Source organism: Poecilia reticulata, linkage group LG5 (assembly GCF_000633615.1).
Source record: "Poecilia reticulata strain Guanapo linkage group LG5, Guppy_female_1.0+MT, whole genome shotgun sequence".
Lineage (NCBI taxonomy): Eukaryota > Metazoa > Chordata > Actinopteri > Cyprinodontiformes > Poeciliidae > Poecilia > Poecilia reticulata.
The window spans coordinates 17,863,953-17,876,258 of record NC_024335.1 but is presented as its reverse complement, the minus strand read 5'-3'; the positions used below and the strand labels follow the sequence as shown (position 1 = coordinate 17,876,258).

The 12,306-nt window shown below is 41.1% G+C and overlaps 1 protein-coding gene across 1 annotated transcript in view; it reads right to left on the bottom strand.

The window, feature by feature from the left end:
• Nucleotides 1-12,239, bottom strand: part of ptpra (protein tyrosine phosphatase receptor type A) — a 31,757-nt gene extending 19,518 nt beyond the window's left edge. Inside the window, exon 1 of the mRNA XM_008409510.2 lies at nucleotides 11,661-12,239. The gene's annotated coding sequence lies outside the window, so the exon portion shown is untranslated. The remainder of the gene's footprint in view (nucleotides 1-11,660) is intronic.
• Nucleotides 12,240-12,306: the final 67 nt, after the last annotated feature.

Here is a 12,306-nt window from a genome sequence, read left to right as displayed (position 1 = left end):
ATGCTGCTCGGACCCAGGAGGGCTCCGGCTTTTTTTGTTTCCCCCTCCCATCTAGAAGCTTGTGCAGCGCCAAGAGTATCTCTCCCCAGAGATGAATCTTGATGTGCTGTGGTCTCTTTAGAAGATGTCATATTCCAGTTTGCGTTGGCGTAAATGCAGGCAATCCTTTTTCAGCCGTCTTATACGTTGATGGAGGACATCATTTATTCATTGGGGATTGGTCGGGAAGTGCTTCTATCTGGGACACATTTAGGTTCTGGTGCACTCTTGGTGTTTGTGCGATTCACACCGAGGGTGGACGGTAAATAAAAGCATTGATTAAATGGATGTTTGTATACTTATCCACTGAGTTACTCTTTTTAATCCATAGTTAATGCGTAACTAATGGTACCGTAGACGGTAGAAAGATAATAATAGAGAACAACTTTATAGAATAACAGGACTGTCTGCATTTATTTAACTACACCAGCTCCATGCAACTGTCCAGGGCTTTGTTCTTAATTTACTATTATTATTTTAAAGCATTTTGCAAAGCCAAAAACTAAATCACTACAGGGGATTTGTCTGCTGTTACCGATGTGAAGATAACGGAGAGACTTTTGCAGCAGATTTCATGTGCAGCACTACGTGTAGGCAGCAAAGAGGATTGAAAGAGGTTTGACCTGCATATTCTGAATTTGACCGATTTAGATTTTCAGTTCCTAAAGAATACATAATGCAAAAGAGATACTACTACAAGTTATTTAACAGAGGAAGCTGATTGAATACCACAGCAAAGATTTACAAGATGATCTTCATTTATGCATTAAATGATATTCCTTATTAAGCTACAAACGTTCAACGGCTTTAATGGATAAGAAAGAAAAAGACAGATTTTTCAAGTCAGTTGAAGGGAATAATTTCAAGGACTGTGTGTCCATCTGGATATTTTAGAGCTGTGGTTGCCTGAGGTGCTACTTTTTAAGCATTTTTAAGTAATTTCAGATAACTCCTGCTGATTCCACCAGAACTGCTGAAAGATGTTTTTGTTATTTTTGCGCCAATTTTTAAAATTCAGTTTTCGCATCTTTCCGTCTTGCTGTGAAAACGTTTCATTGAAGAAAAAAAAAAAAAAGGGGCATATATGACTGAGTCCAGCTTGGAGCTTCATGACCTGGAATGAGACGCGCATGCAGAGATATCAGCTGGAACTGGCTGATTTTATGCTTGCTCTGATCGGTGACAGGACACCCAAATTACAAATCCAATCTTTCTTTTTTTTTTTTCGATCACTGAGCACATAAGCGCTAACAAGCAATGCTGACAACCAGGTCAACATGGGGGACACTGATTACAGTAAGTATTTAAAAATCCCTTTTATAGTAACAGTAAATGTATGAATAATTTAGCAATTTAAAACTCACAAGAGCAAATCTGAGTTTTACAGATATAAAAATTATTCCCAATACACCCCAATATTCAGTTTATCTTTTTTATTAATACAGCTCTTAACGTTCATTTATTTATGTCTAAACTTATCTTGTGTCACTGGAGAAGAAAATGATTTGATTTCACTTAAACACCAATAATAAGCCTCATTTTACCTTCTAAGTAAAATAAACCAAAAATTATGTTTTTCAGTTGAGACAAAACTCAATTGAAAAAACCTTCGGCTGAAATAACATCCACAAACTTCTTCTTGCAATCACCTAGGATCAGTTTGTGACATCAACCTCAGGGAAGTTTGCTTCACGTTCAGCTGTAGGATATCTGACCTTCATGCTTTTTTTTTTTAGGGCAAAGGTTTCCTACATGTCCCATATCTGATTGCAAAGGAATGTACTTTTCCCTTTACAGTGGCAAGACCCTTCTGTAGTGTTCTTGATGACATTGATGGGTTCTCAACGACTTCTTTTAACATCTTGCGGTCTGCTCTGAGGATGACAGACGATTGGGAGTCGTCTTGACTTTCCTCCACTTGTTGGCTTTGAGATCTTTTTAAATCTTTTCTCACCAAAGTGTTCAGTTTCACTTTAACAGTCAAGAACACCAAGCTAAACATCTGAGGTTTAATCAAAATACTGACTGACGGCGTTTTCATCACTGGCGCCTGCGGTGACGTCAGTCACATTAAGAGATTGTTTATTTAAATCGCTTTAAAATTTGAAATGCGTTACGTTTCTTTAATATTTCATTAAGTTATTTTAAACATTCATGTGTTAAATTGTGCTTGAAAAACACACAACCCTTCCCAGGGTGTACTAATTTTCAATCATGACAGTATATCAACATGGAAATATTTATTTTTAAATAATCTTAAAGAAAATTTACATCTTGGGGTATGTTGCATTTTACATGTTGAGCTGTAAATTAAAAATAAAAAAGTTATTAAGCTGTCATCTGCTTTGTAAAGAAGCAAATGAACTGTTCTGTAATTCTCTTCAGGGTTTTATTTGTACAGATACTTCCATCTATATGATCTTACAGCAATTGTAAATTTATAAAAATGTCAAGAGAGTGACGGCTCTTTAGTCCTAGTTTTAAGACATTTACATTTACAACAAAGAAAGTACAGAATAGTATTTGTTTTATGTAATTAATATTTTTAGTTGTTAAGGGAAAGCAGCATTAGCAGGTTAGAGCTCAGTCAGTGGTGTCCAGCTGGACTAGTTTCCGAAAGGACAAAAAAAGTCAAACTAATCTGAAAATCAACTGATTCTGGTCACTAGCAGAGTGATTTATATAACGCATGCTGTTTTGCTCCATCTCCGCCATCAGCATTATTAATTTTAGACATCTGCTAAAGGGACTGCCGTTCATCAAACCCTTTTGTTTGTAAAAAAATAAATACATTTTTAAAAAATCATTGTTCGCCATTTAAAATGCAGAGATGCATCTTTGTCCAATTTTTTGCTTACTTCAGTTACGATTTTTCTTTACAGTTTGATACCAACACAAAGTAAAATGATTAATGATTAGTTTATTTTAAGGTTTTCTCAGTTGTAAGAAGTAGATGTCTATAGGCTTATTTTGTATTGTGTGAGGGCGTTTAATGGTCCGACACGAATTTAGCGAATCGGAGAACGTGCTTAAAATGCTTAACTTCTTTTTGTGACTCCTGAAAAAATTCCTCCACCGCCTGTCAGTCAGAAAACATGCGAGCTTTGAATTTATTTTTATCTTGCTATGTCCGTATAAACCTTTTAAATTAAAACATGTTGCGAAACGGTCGGTAAAGACCAATGTGCAAATTTACCCGTGTCCGTGTTTCTGTAATCCTACAATTGTTCCTATGGGGATCATGAAATATGCATTAATCACAAATTCTCAAGAAGAATTTATGTTTTTTGCACATTATGAGCCATGTGAGATAACACAGTTCACATCTTCTAAAAGTAGTGAAAAACTTAGATTTCCTGTAACATGGCAATTTCATTTATAACACAGAGGACGGTCTGCGGCAGGTTCTCGCTGCTGTGGGGGTTTTGTGCTTGATGAGCTCCGCTGGCTAATGAAAATCCTCCTCAGGCTCTTTGGAGCGCAATCACACAGTTGTGAAAGGGCCTGGCTCTTCCCGTCCCATTTCATTCACGCGGTAAAAGGAACACTTAAAGGACGAATATAAAGGAAGTCCAATTACATCTCCATGACAACAAAAAGGCCAGGACATTGGGATCAGCGCAGGATGCTTTTTGATACGGCGACTGAACTCAAAATTTGGTGGTTTCGGTTACTGTGGATTTATTTGTGACCTTAGACCCCTTTGTGACAAAATCTCCAATGCAGTAAATAACCTTAGTACATGAAATTTGGTTCAAATTGATATTTGAAGGGATTAGAGTGCTAAAGTGTTCTACGGATCTCTGGAGGCAAAACTTTTTGTTGCTCACGATTACATTCGGTCATGTTTTAAACTAGATTCAGCAGAAAGAGAAAAATATAGCTCATTTTTCCCAATCACAGCACACCATGCACTACCAGACTTCAGAAACAATACTCTTCAGTATAGAAGTTGTCACAAAAGGAATCAGATTTATTTATTTATTTTTACTCTACCCATTTGATCCCAGTTCAGTTCACGGATAAAAAAAAAAAGAAAGATCAAGTTCAAACATGAAAAAAGCTAAACGGAAACTGGATTTTGAGCCATGTCTTCTGTTTAAACAGGTTCAGAGAGAAATATTATTGCAGACAGAAAAGCAATCTGATGTTACCCCTGCTCATAAAATGAACAACTTTTCACTGCTTACAGCAGGAAGATTAGAAAATAGTGTTTAAGACTATCCTAGTATCTTCATATTGCATCGTCTCAAACAGAAATCGGACACGGGTCGAAGTCGAAGCTTTACAAAATCCTGCAATTGAAAATTTGAGGGTTTTTGATCTACATTAAGATCACTTGGAAGACAAAGTACAATGTACTGAAAGTCCTCAGGAGAGAGGAGATGGAGGCTGGACGAACTCGGAGCCTCCAGGCCTCACCGATATGACACAAGCAGTTCTTATCAAAGGGACTTACCATTCATGCAGAGAAATATTTCCTCTGGCTTTCTTACAAGGCATCCTGCTCCACTAGCTGCTGCAGCGCTGGATAATGCCTGTCTGTCTGTCTCCATTCATGGCATATTAATGCTGTTTCTATGTCTTCTCTGAGGGGGGGGAGTGGGGGGCCTAAGGCTACAGGATCGCTGTGAATGCTTCTCTTCACAGGAGACCGAAGTACGCCTAACTCAGGCCTGCGAGGACTCCTGCTCCGAAACAGACCACAGATTATATGTCCCTGGTGCCACATACAACAGCCACAATCCTCTGGACTTCCCTTTCTGAGGGATATTACTCCCTGCTGGTGCGGTTTGTGTTCCCGCTGGCTTCATTCACGAGCTGGCGGAGTTGATAAAAAAGATGACGAAAAGCGTGGGGCTGCTATTCCGGCTAATTACAAGGGCGAGAGTGACCGCGCTGTCTCTTATTAAGCCTGTGATGATGATTCTTGGCCCGTCAGGCTGCATGAATGGATCAAGAAAACTCACTTGTTTTAATGAGCGAGACTGGTGAGTCATTGAAGCTCTGCTCCGTGTCTGCCGCTTTGTGGGGTTTCTCACAGGAGTTGCCAGGGGCCTCTCAAGCTTTCCCACATTGGACACAGAGAGGATCTAGAGGCGCAAACCCATGGCCTCCCCACAAAAGCCACTGTGACCTTCAGCTGTGTTTCCAAGCCAAAAGGATGGCTCCCGGGCCACAATGAAACTTGATTCACAATCACCTCTGCCCTTTGAAACTCAAGCACCAGAACTGATTTCTAGATGCAGCTCCAACCGGATGTCAGATCTCATTTTACTTCATTCAATGAACAAAATGTGCGGGTTCATAAACACACGGCTTTTTAGGTGCGACTTTAGGTGCCTGTATTGTCCTGGCTTCTTCTCTGTTCAGAATCGTTATATTAACTCAAACCTGTTGGAAAACCATATGCAGTTTTCTTTTAATGTACATGGTCATTTAAAAAAAATAGCTAAAGATGCACAGATCAAAGATTTGATTTTGTGAAGCTTTGACCTGCTGATGAGGATTTGAATTCCTCTTTCAGAAATAGAAATGACAAAATATTTTTTTCTACTTTCTGGACAAGCTGAAAATTTGGGCTCTGACAATAAAATATTCATAGAGAACTAAGACTCCCCCCAAAACAGCACAGTGTTACAGATCCGTCTCTGAAAATTGATAAATACAATAAAACCCTTTATGTTATGGAACAGTTTTCTATATGAATGTAAAGACAATATACTCATCACTTTTTTCTAATTTTTCTCTTTGTGCACACCATAAAACATAATAAAAGTCCGTCATATCAATAGAAAATCATTTTTTTCCTACAAGACCCGTTAAAAATAAAATAATAACTGCTGTGAGGCTCTGATTTACAGTGATCTTTTATCTTAATTAGATGGGACTCTTACAAAGCCTGTCAAAGGACCGGAGGCGGTGTCACTCTAGTTACTGTTAAACAGGATTTTCATATTTCACAACGAACATGAAAGCATGCCAGAGTTCACATTTTACGCAATGTTTAGCATTTTATGCTAACGCCAAGCACTACTGGTGTGCTTAGCGTTGGTAGCACTTCTAACAGCTGTGTCTGTGTAGAGTCAGAGTTAGCCTAAGCCACAACAGAAATTTCTGCAGGATAACCATGTCGCGTATTTTCTCTTTGCTTTGATAGGACTCGTTGATAAATTGAATTCCGGCATATTGCAAAGCATTTCCGGTTAATCGTGTGTCAGTCAGATCGTGACACAGACAGAAAGCTGTGGGAGCCAGTAGAGTCTCCCTTTCATTGTTTACGAGAGTGAAAAACTCTTTGCCTGGTTTCACACTGCAGAACCTCATGCTTTGGTTTTGTTTTTGGCCGAGATCCGATTTTCTTTGTGTGGATGTTTACATTATGATTGTAATGCGAACACCACCAGACTCCTGCTGTAATTAGCTTGTACGTAGCATTGTTCGAAACGATTAAGTAGAGAAGCAGTCCCAATGTCTGCTAGGCTCGTTTTGTCCACTGTTTACACTCGATCATGCCGCTTCCTGCCTCCTCCAGTGTATAGTGTGTGACTTTTCTGTCACACAGAGTGACAGAAAAGTCTGATGAATTGGGTCACACGTGGCCTAGAAAGCCAGATTTGGGCCACTTTTGCCTGCAGAGTGAATGCAGCCGAAATTCATTAGACTTTTGAGTTTCATTTGTTCCCATTTCATTTGTTATTATTTTTTCCCATTTGGTGCAGTTTGCTTTCACATTGTGAAACGTTTTGTATGTGGACTATAATTTGTAAACGAAGCTATGTGGGTAATGATCATTTCTCCCATTGGATAAAATTAATGGGGGCGGAACAGAGCACAGACACAGAAAAACAAACTCTGGAAGTCCTGCTGGCTGCATTTATGTTTCCTGCAAACTTTTGCTATTAATAATACAACTGAAATATCACTTTGACTGTAGTTTTACAAGGTTTCAAACGAATGCTGGTTTTGCAATGGAATATTTCTAATTTTCAAATGGCATCTGCAAAAGCGGTTGCAAGCTGAATGAGACTAGATGCTCTGCATCCTCTGACCCGCAACATCCTGGCCACAGCATCGCCAAGTAGAAAACAACGGATAAGGGATGACTTCAGCACAATCACTATATGAAATAGTAGCGTTAGCAACACTGAAGGGCTCACCAGCAGTGGACCGTGGGGTCCAAACAGGCGTACATATCTTGCAGTTGGTTTGGATTGATGCCGCTCTGCGTTCACACCAGAAGCGAACCGTACCAGAGTCTGTTTAGAAGCGGACTGAGACCATCTCAAAATGTGGGTCTTGGTCCGGTTGTACAAAAGAGGAAACAAACTCTACTCCCTTTATTAAAGCAGACCAAATGTGTTACATGTGAAGACACTAAGGAATTCTTGATATGGCCATCTCTGTCAATAGCAGGGCTTCCTCCAGTGCATTATAAGCCTGGCGGGCCACCAGGCTTTACTTGTGTCTCCACCAGGCTAAGCATTGCTTATTTTTTAAAGTCTTTTTAAATGTTTGCATTTTTTAGGGTTTATAGTTGGTGTTCAGGTATTAATCTTCCAAACTTTTAACAACACATAATTATCAAGTGATATTATCAAGTGATATTATCAAATTTCCTCTCAACTTTAAACATTTTTTAATTCAAAAACATCGTTAGCCTCTGGATGAATGACGGCCGGGCTTAGAAACTTTTCTGGGGGAAGCCTTGAATAGATAAGTAGATAATTAATGTGAGCACATTTCAGTGTTTATTGCAACACAAAGTGGTAATGGTACAGTTTTACTATGATTAAAGTTCATACTATCTTCAATATTTCTTTCTTTCCAGCAATAAAAGAAATGGTGGAGTAAGGCTGCCGTTTTAAGTTTTCTTCAGCAGATTCCAAACGTTATCGCAGCCCCTGTGACTCACTGCATCTGAACTCTACATTTAAAAACAATGCCTCATTCTCAATGAACCGCTCATTCATAATTTGGAACCGATTCCTGGCATTGTTCTTCTCGTGTGAGATGGTTTCTAAAGGAATCAAAAGCTACGTACTGACTCAGTAAAAGGCCTGAATAACTTGTTGCTGCCTAATCACTGCTGCCCTTTTGCAGCTTACACGTCACCTAAAATCACAATTGGAAGTTGAAGATGTGATTAAGAAAAACGAAGAAAATCTGGATGAAAAATGTTTTGTTGCAGGTTCAGAATGGACAAAAACAAGTATTTGTTAAGATTAATAAAAGCAATGAGCAAACATTTTAATTAACAGTTAAACAGAGAGCAGAAGAAGCTATTTAACTTGGGTTTGCTGCAGTAATTCAGCAATTCAAGCCTAGGTTTTGTATAAAAAGGGGAAATTCACCCAGAAGTGACAGTGATGATGTCAGACGTGAACATCCCACTGCATACGTCCCCTCCTTTTCCTCAGGAAGATAAGGAAAACTAATCAAAAAGACAAGCATCAGAAGCTCAACTTTAAAAAAAACATGTCTTGACAGCGTTTCATAACCCAGTGTCTCCTACTTGGAAATGGAGACTTAAAACACAGAACGCTCCATTACAGTAAGTGCTTATCGGACCATTTTGATTAAGATAACTGTCACACCACAGTCTAATATAAATATTCTCCAACTATGGCTCTCAAAATTGATTGAAATCAAGTGACGTCTGGCACCAACTGTGAACTGCTTGGGTTAGGAGGTGAGGAGTAACGCAACTAATTTTCCTTTACAGTCAGTACATGGTAAAAGTCTAAACAAATCCCTGATGAGAAGAAAGAAGGACAAAACTTTTGCTTTTACTAGATCACATGAAACTCCCGGCAAATCAAAAGTATGAAGATTTGCATAATTGTTTGAAGGAATAACATGACAGCCACTGCGGACAGAGCAAAGCTGAATCATCCTGGATAAATTCCTCCCACGCATTTGATTCTGTTCATCGTCCATCAATCACTAATGAACACACGTTAATTTCTGTGTACCCGTGGAAAAAGCAGAATTGCAGTCCTGCTTCATACTAAAATACCTGTTGGCCTATTGCCGGAAAGTAAAACATCCCTCCAGCCCCACCCAAAGAGCCAGCTCATAATATTGTGCCACAAACCTGAAATCGTGACATTTCACAACACCGAAGTAAACTACGAACTGAAATCTCCCGCAGAAATCCCACGAGGCAGCATTTTTCCGAGCTACACTTCTTATTTTTAGAAACTAGGACAATTGTAAAGTGTGATGTGGGGATCAGTCAGTCCTCTGCTGAAAGGCTTTCAGCTTCCTAAGTCAGAAATAACTCAGGTTTCCTTAAAATAGCCGAGTAGATGATGACAGCCCTGTTTTTCTGTGTCATACGGGCAAGGCGCACTTCTCTCCCTTCTGCAATTTTAGCGCCGATGACAAGGTGCTGCATGACAAGCGGAGGTGGCGCAACAGCTTCTTTGGTGAAAGCTTCGAACGTGTTCGGGCCTGACGAGCAGAGGTCAAAATACGGGTCTGAAAATTGGAGTCACACGGGTCGGGAGGGTGAGAGGGTGAGAGGCTGCGAGTTTTGCGACTGGACGCCGCAAAGACGACACGACCTCCGTGAAGCTGGTGTGGACAAGCAGGCAGAGCAAGGAATCGCATAAATGAGCTGCAGTGCGTTGAACCGAACCAGATGTCGGGGGTTTGAGATCCGGGTGGCAGATATGACAAGTCAGGGATTCCTCCTGGCAATGATGCAACGATTCTGCTGGGAACTTCTGCACCATCGGCTTGAACTTTTACACATCTCGTCTCGTTTTTTACATCTACTTGAATTTATTTCACTGAGAAGTTATGTGATAAACCAGCACAAAAAAGGAGAGCGTATTTTATAGTCGGAGTGTAAGGGAAATAAATGGTTTTCGACTATTTTAGACAAATACAAATCTGACAAAACGTGCCATTCATTTGTGATCAGACTCCTATCTGAATACTTTTAAGAACCACTTGTTTTTTGCAATTCCAGCTACATGTCATTTTAAATCTACGTCTGTACTAGCGTTTCACTGCTACACACTGAGATTTTTATCCAGTCCGGCCGAGAGATTCCTCAGCAAGGTCTGGACTTTGACTGAACCTTTCAAACACTTGAATATGTTGCAGTCCAAGCCGTTTAAGTGGAGCTCCGGCTGTACATTCAGGATCGCTTTCCTCTCTGCAAGCTGAAACTCTGTTCCTCTCTCAAATGTTTTGCATCGTCAAACTGACTTTGTTCCACGATAACCCAGTTTCACTGTAACTTCTGAAGGAAAGCATGCACACAGCATGATGCTGCTGCTGCCACCACCATGTCTACCACGAAGACGGCCTCATCGGGGAGCAGAGTTCATTTTAGCGCTCTGCGAGACCAGAGTAGACAAACACTCTTTGACGTGTTTGTAGTGCTACCTAATTTGGCTTGTGGAAAACTGCAAACAAACCTTCTTGGTGAGGTAGTTGTGCCGTCAACGGCGTCTCCAGTCGTTTCTTGCCAGTTTACGTGGATGGGCAGGTTTAGTTAGATTTGCAGTTGCAACTTAAGGTTATCTTAAAGCTCTCCACAACTTTCTAAACTTGGTCTAAACCTCTGAGGCCTTCACTGAACAGCTGGATTTTATTTAGCTGAACTCAGATGCACAGCATGTATTAATTTTCTTTATATTGGTCTACCACGTAAAATCCACATTAAATACAGTGACGCGTGTGCTTTTAACGTGACAAAACGTGGAAAGGTTCAAGGGGCGTGAATACTTTTGCGAGGCAAAAGAAAGTTTTACTTGCCATTACTGGCAACCCCCCCTCCCTCCCTTCTCCCTAATAATCTGTACTCGGAGCTTCTGCAAACTGAAAGCAAAGTAATTCATAAAAATAAAACTGATATGATTTGCTCGGTTACACCCAGTACTCTGAGGGTATTAATCATTACTAAAACTTTTGGGAGAGGCTATAAGAAGGGCGTGGGGAGGTGGAGTGTTGTTTCAGCCAGCATCGGAAGAAGCGGCAGTGATTTGATGGAGAACACATTTGAATGTTAGTGACGACCTAACCCGACGAAGAAGACCCACAGCTCCTCCACCCACGGACCCCCAGCTAAGCTCCCCTCCCTCACCCTCCATTTCTAAATGTGTGATAACAAAGCATTGATCAATACAGCGGACTTTCCAGTGAGCCCGTCCAGAGACCCCCCTCCTCCCCACCATCCCCTCATCCTCTTTGTTCCCGTGCCACCGCAACCGCATCCGTGCTGGCACAACAACCCCACTTCTGCCTTTCTTTTCCTATGTAGCTTGTCGCACTCAAGAGTTAAGCCCCCCTTTCTGAGAGCCCCCTTTGCTAAAAAAAAAAAAAAAAAAAAAAAAARAAARAAAAAAAATCCCTCCCTGCCTCCGAGCTACTTCTGAAATGTTCACGGTTTACAACCATTAAACTCAAGCCCGCTTCTTGTCCATTTCCAGATATATAAGGGGTTCTCTGTGAGCCTAAAAGGAGGAGGGTGGGGGGGCACAAAGTGCTTGTTTGTGGGTGATACAGTGTTACAGCGAGAGGAAACATGCTCGTACACAGCGACATTGTAACAAGTGGGGATTCGGCTTTTTTTCTTTTTGCGCAACAAAAACAAGTTAACTCACCACAACTCCTGCGGCGCACAGATGGGAATCCGTTCCGGGAGAAAAGATGGCCAAAAGAGAGGAGGGGACCGGGGGGTGGTGGGGGATTTTGTCCGCTCCTTCTCTTTCCACGTTTTTCCAACCCGGCCCCTGTCTCCACACCCCGGGAACAGAGAGGAGTGTGAGCGGGGTTGGGGGGGGAAGCGCAACCTGGGACACACTGCCAACACTTCGCAGTCAGTTTTTCCTGCTAAATCCAGATAAAGATGGCTCCCCCTGAAAAGCACACCGATTCTCCAGGATCTGCTGTCCGGTCGGAGGTTCCTTTGTTTGTCTCCTTGGATGGTAAAACCCCCACAGTTTATCCGCTGTATCCGGGCGCGTCGGTCGACTATTCTAGTCCGCCATGTTGTGTGTCTGTCTGCATAGGAAGAATGGGAAGGAGAGCAAAAAAAAAAAAAAAAATATTCCCAGGCCAGGCCCCGACTCCTCTCCAATCTGTTTCTCCATACCAGGCAGCGCCCCCTGCTGGTAGAGCTTCATTTTGAACGCAGCATACTGCAAGGCGCAGCAGGGGCATGTCCCAGAACATTTATTGCACATGTAGCAAGATTTATTTCCTGTATTTATTCATGCGGAAGGATACCAGTAATTATAATTTGAGACT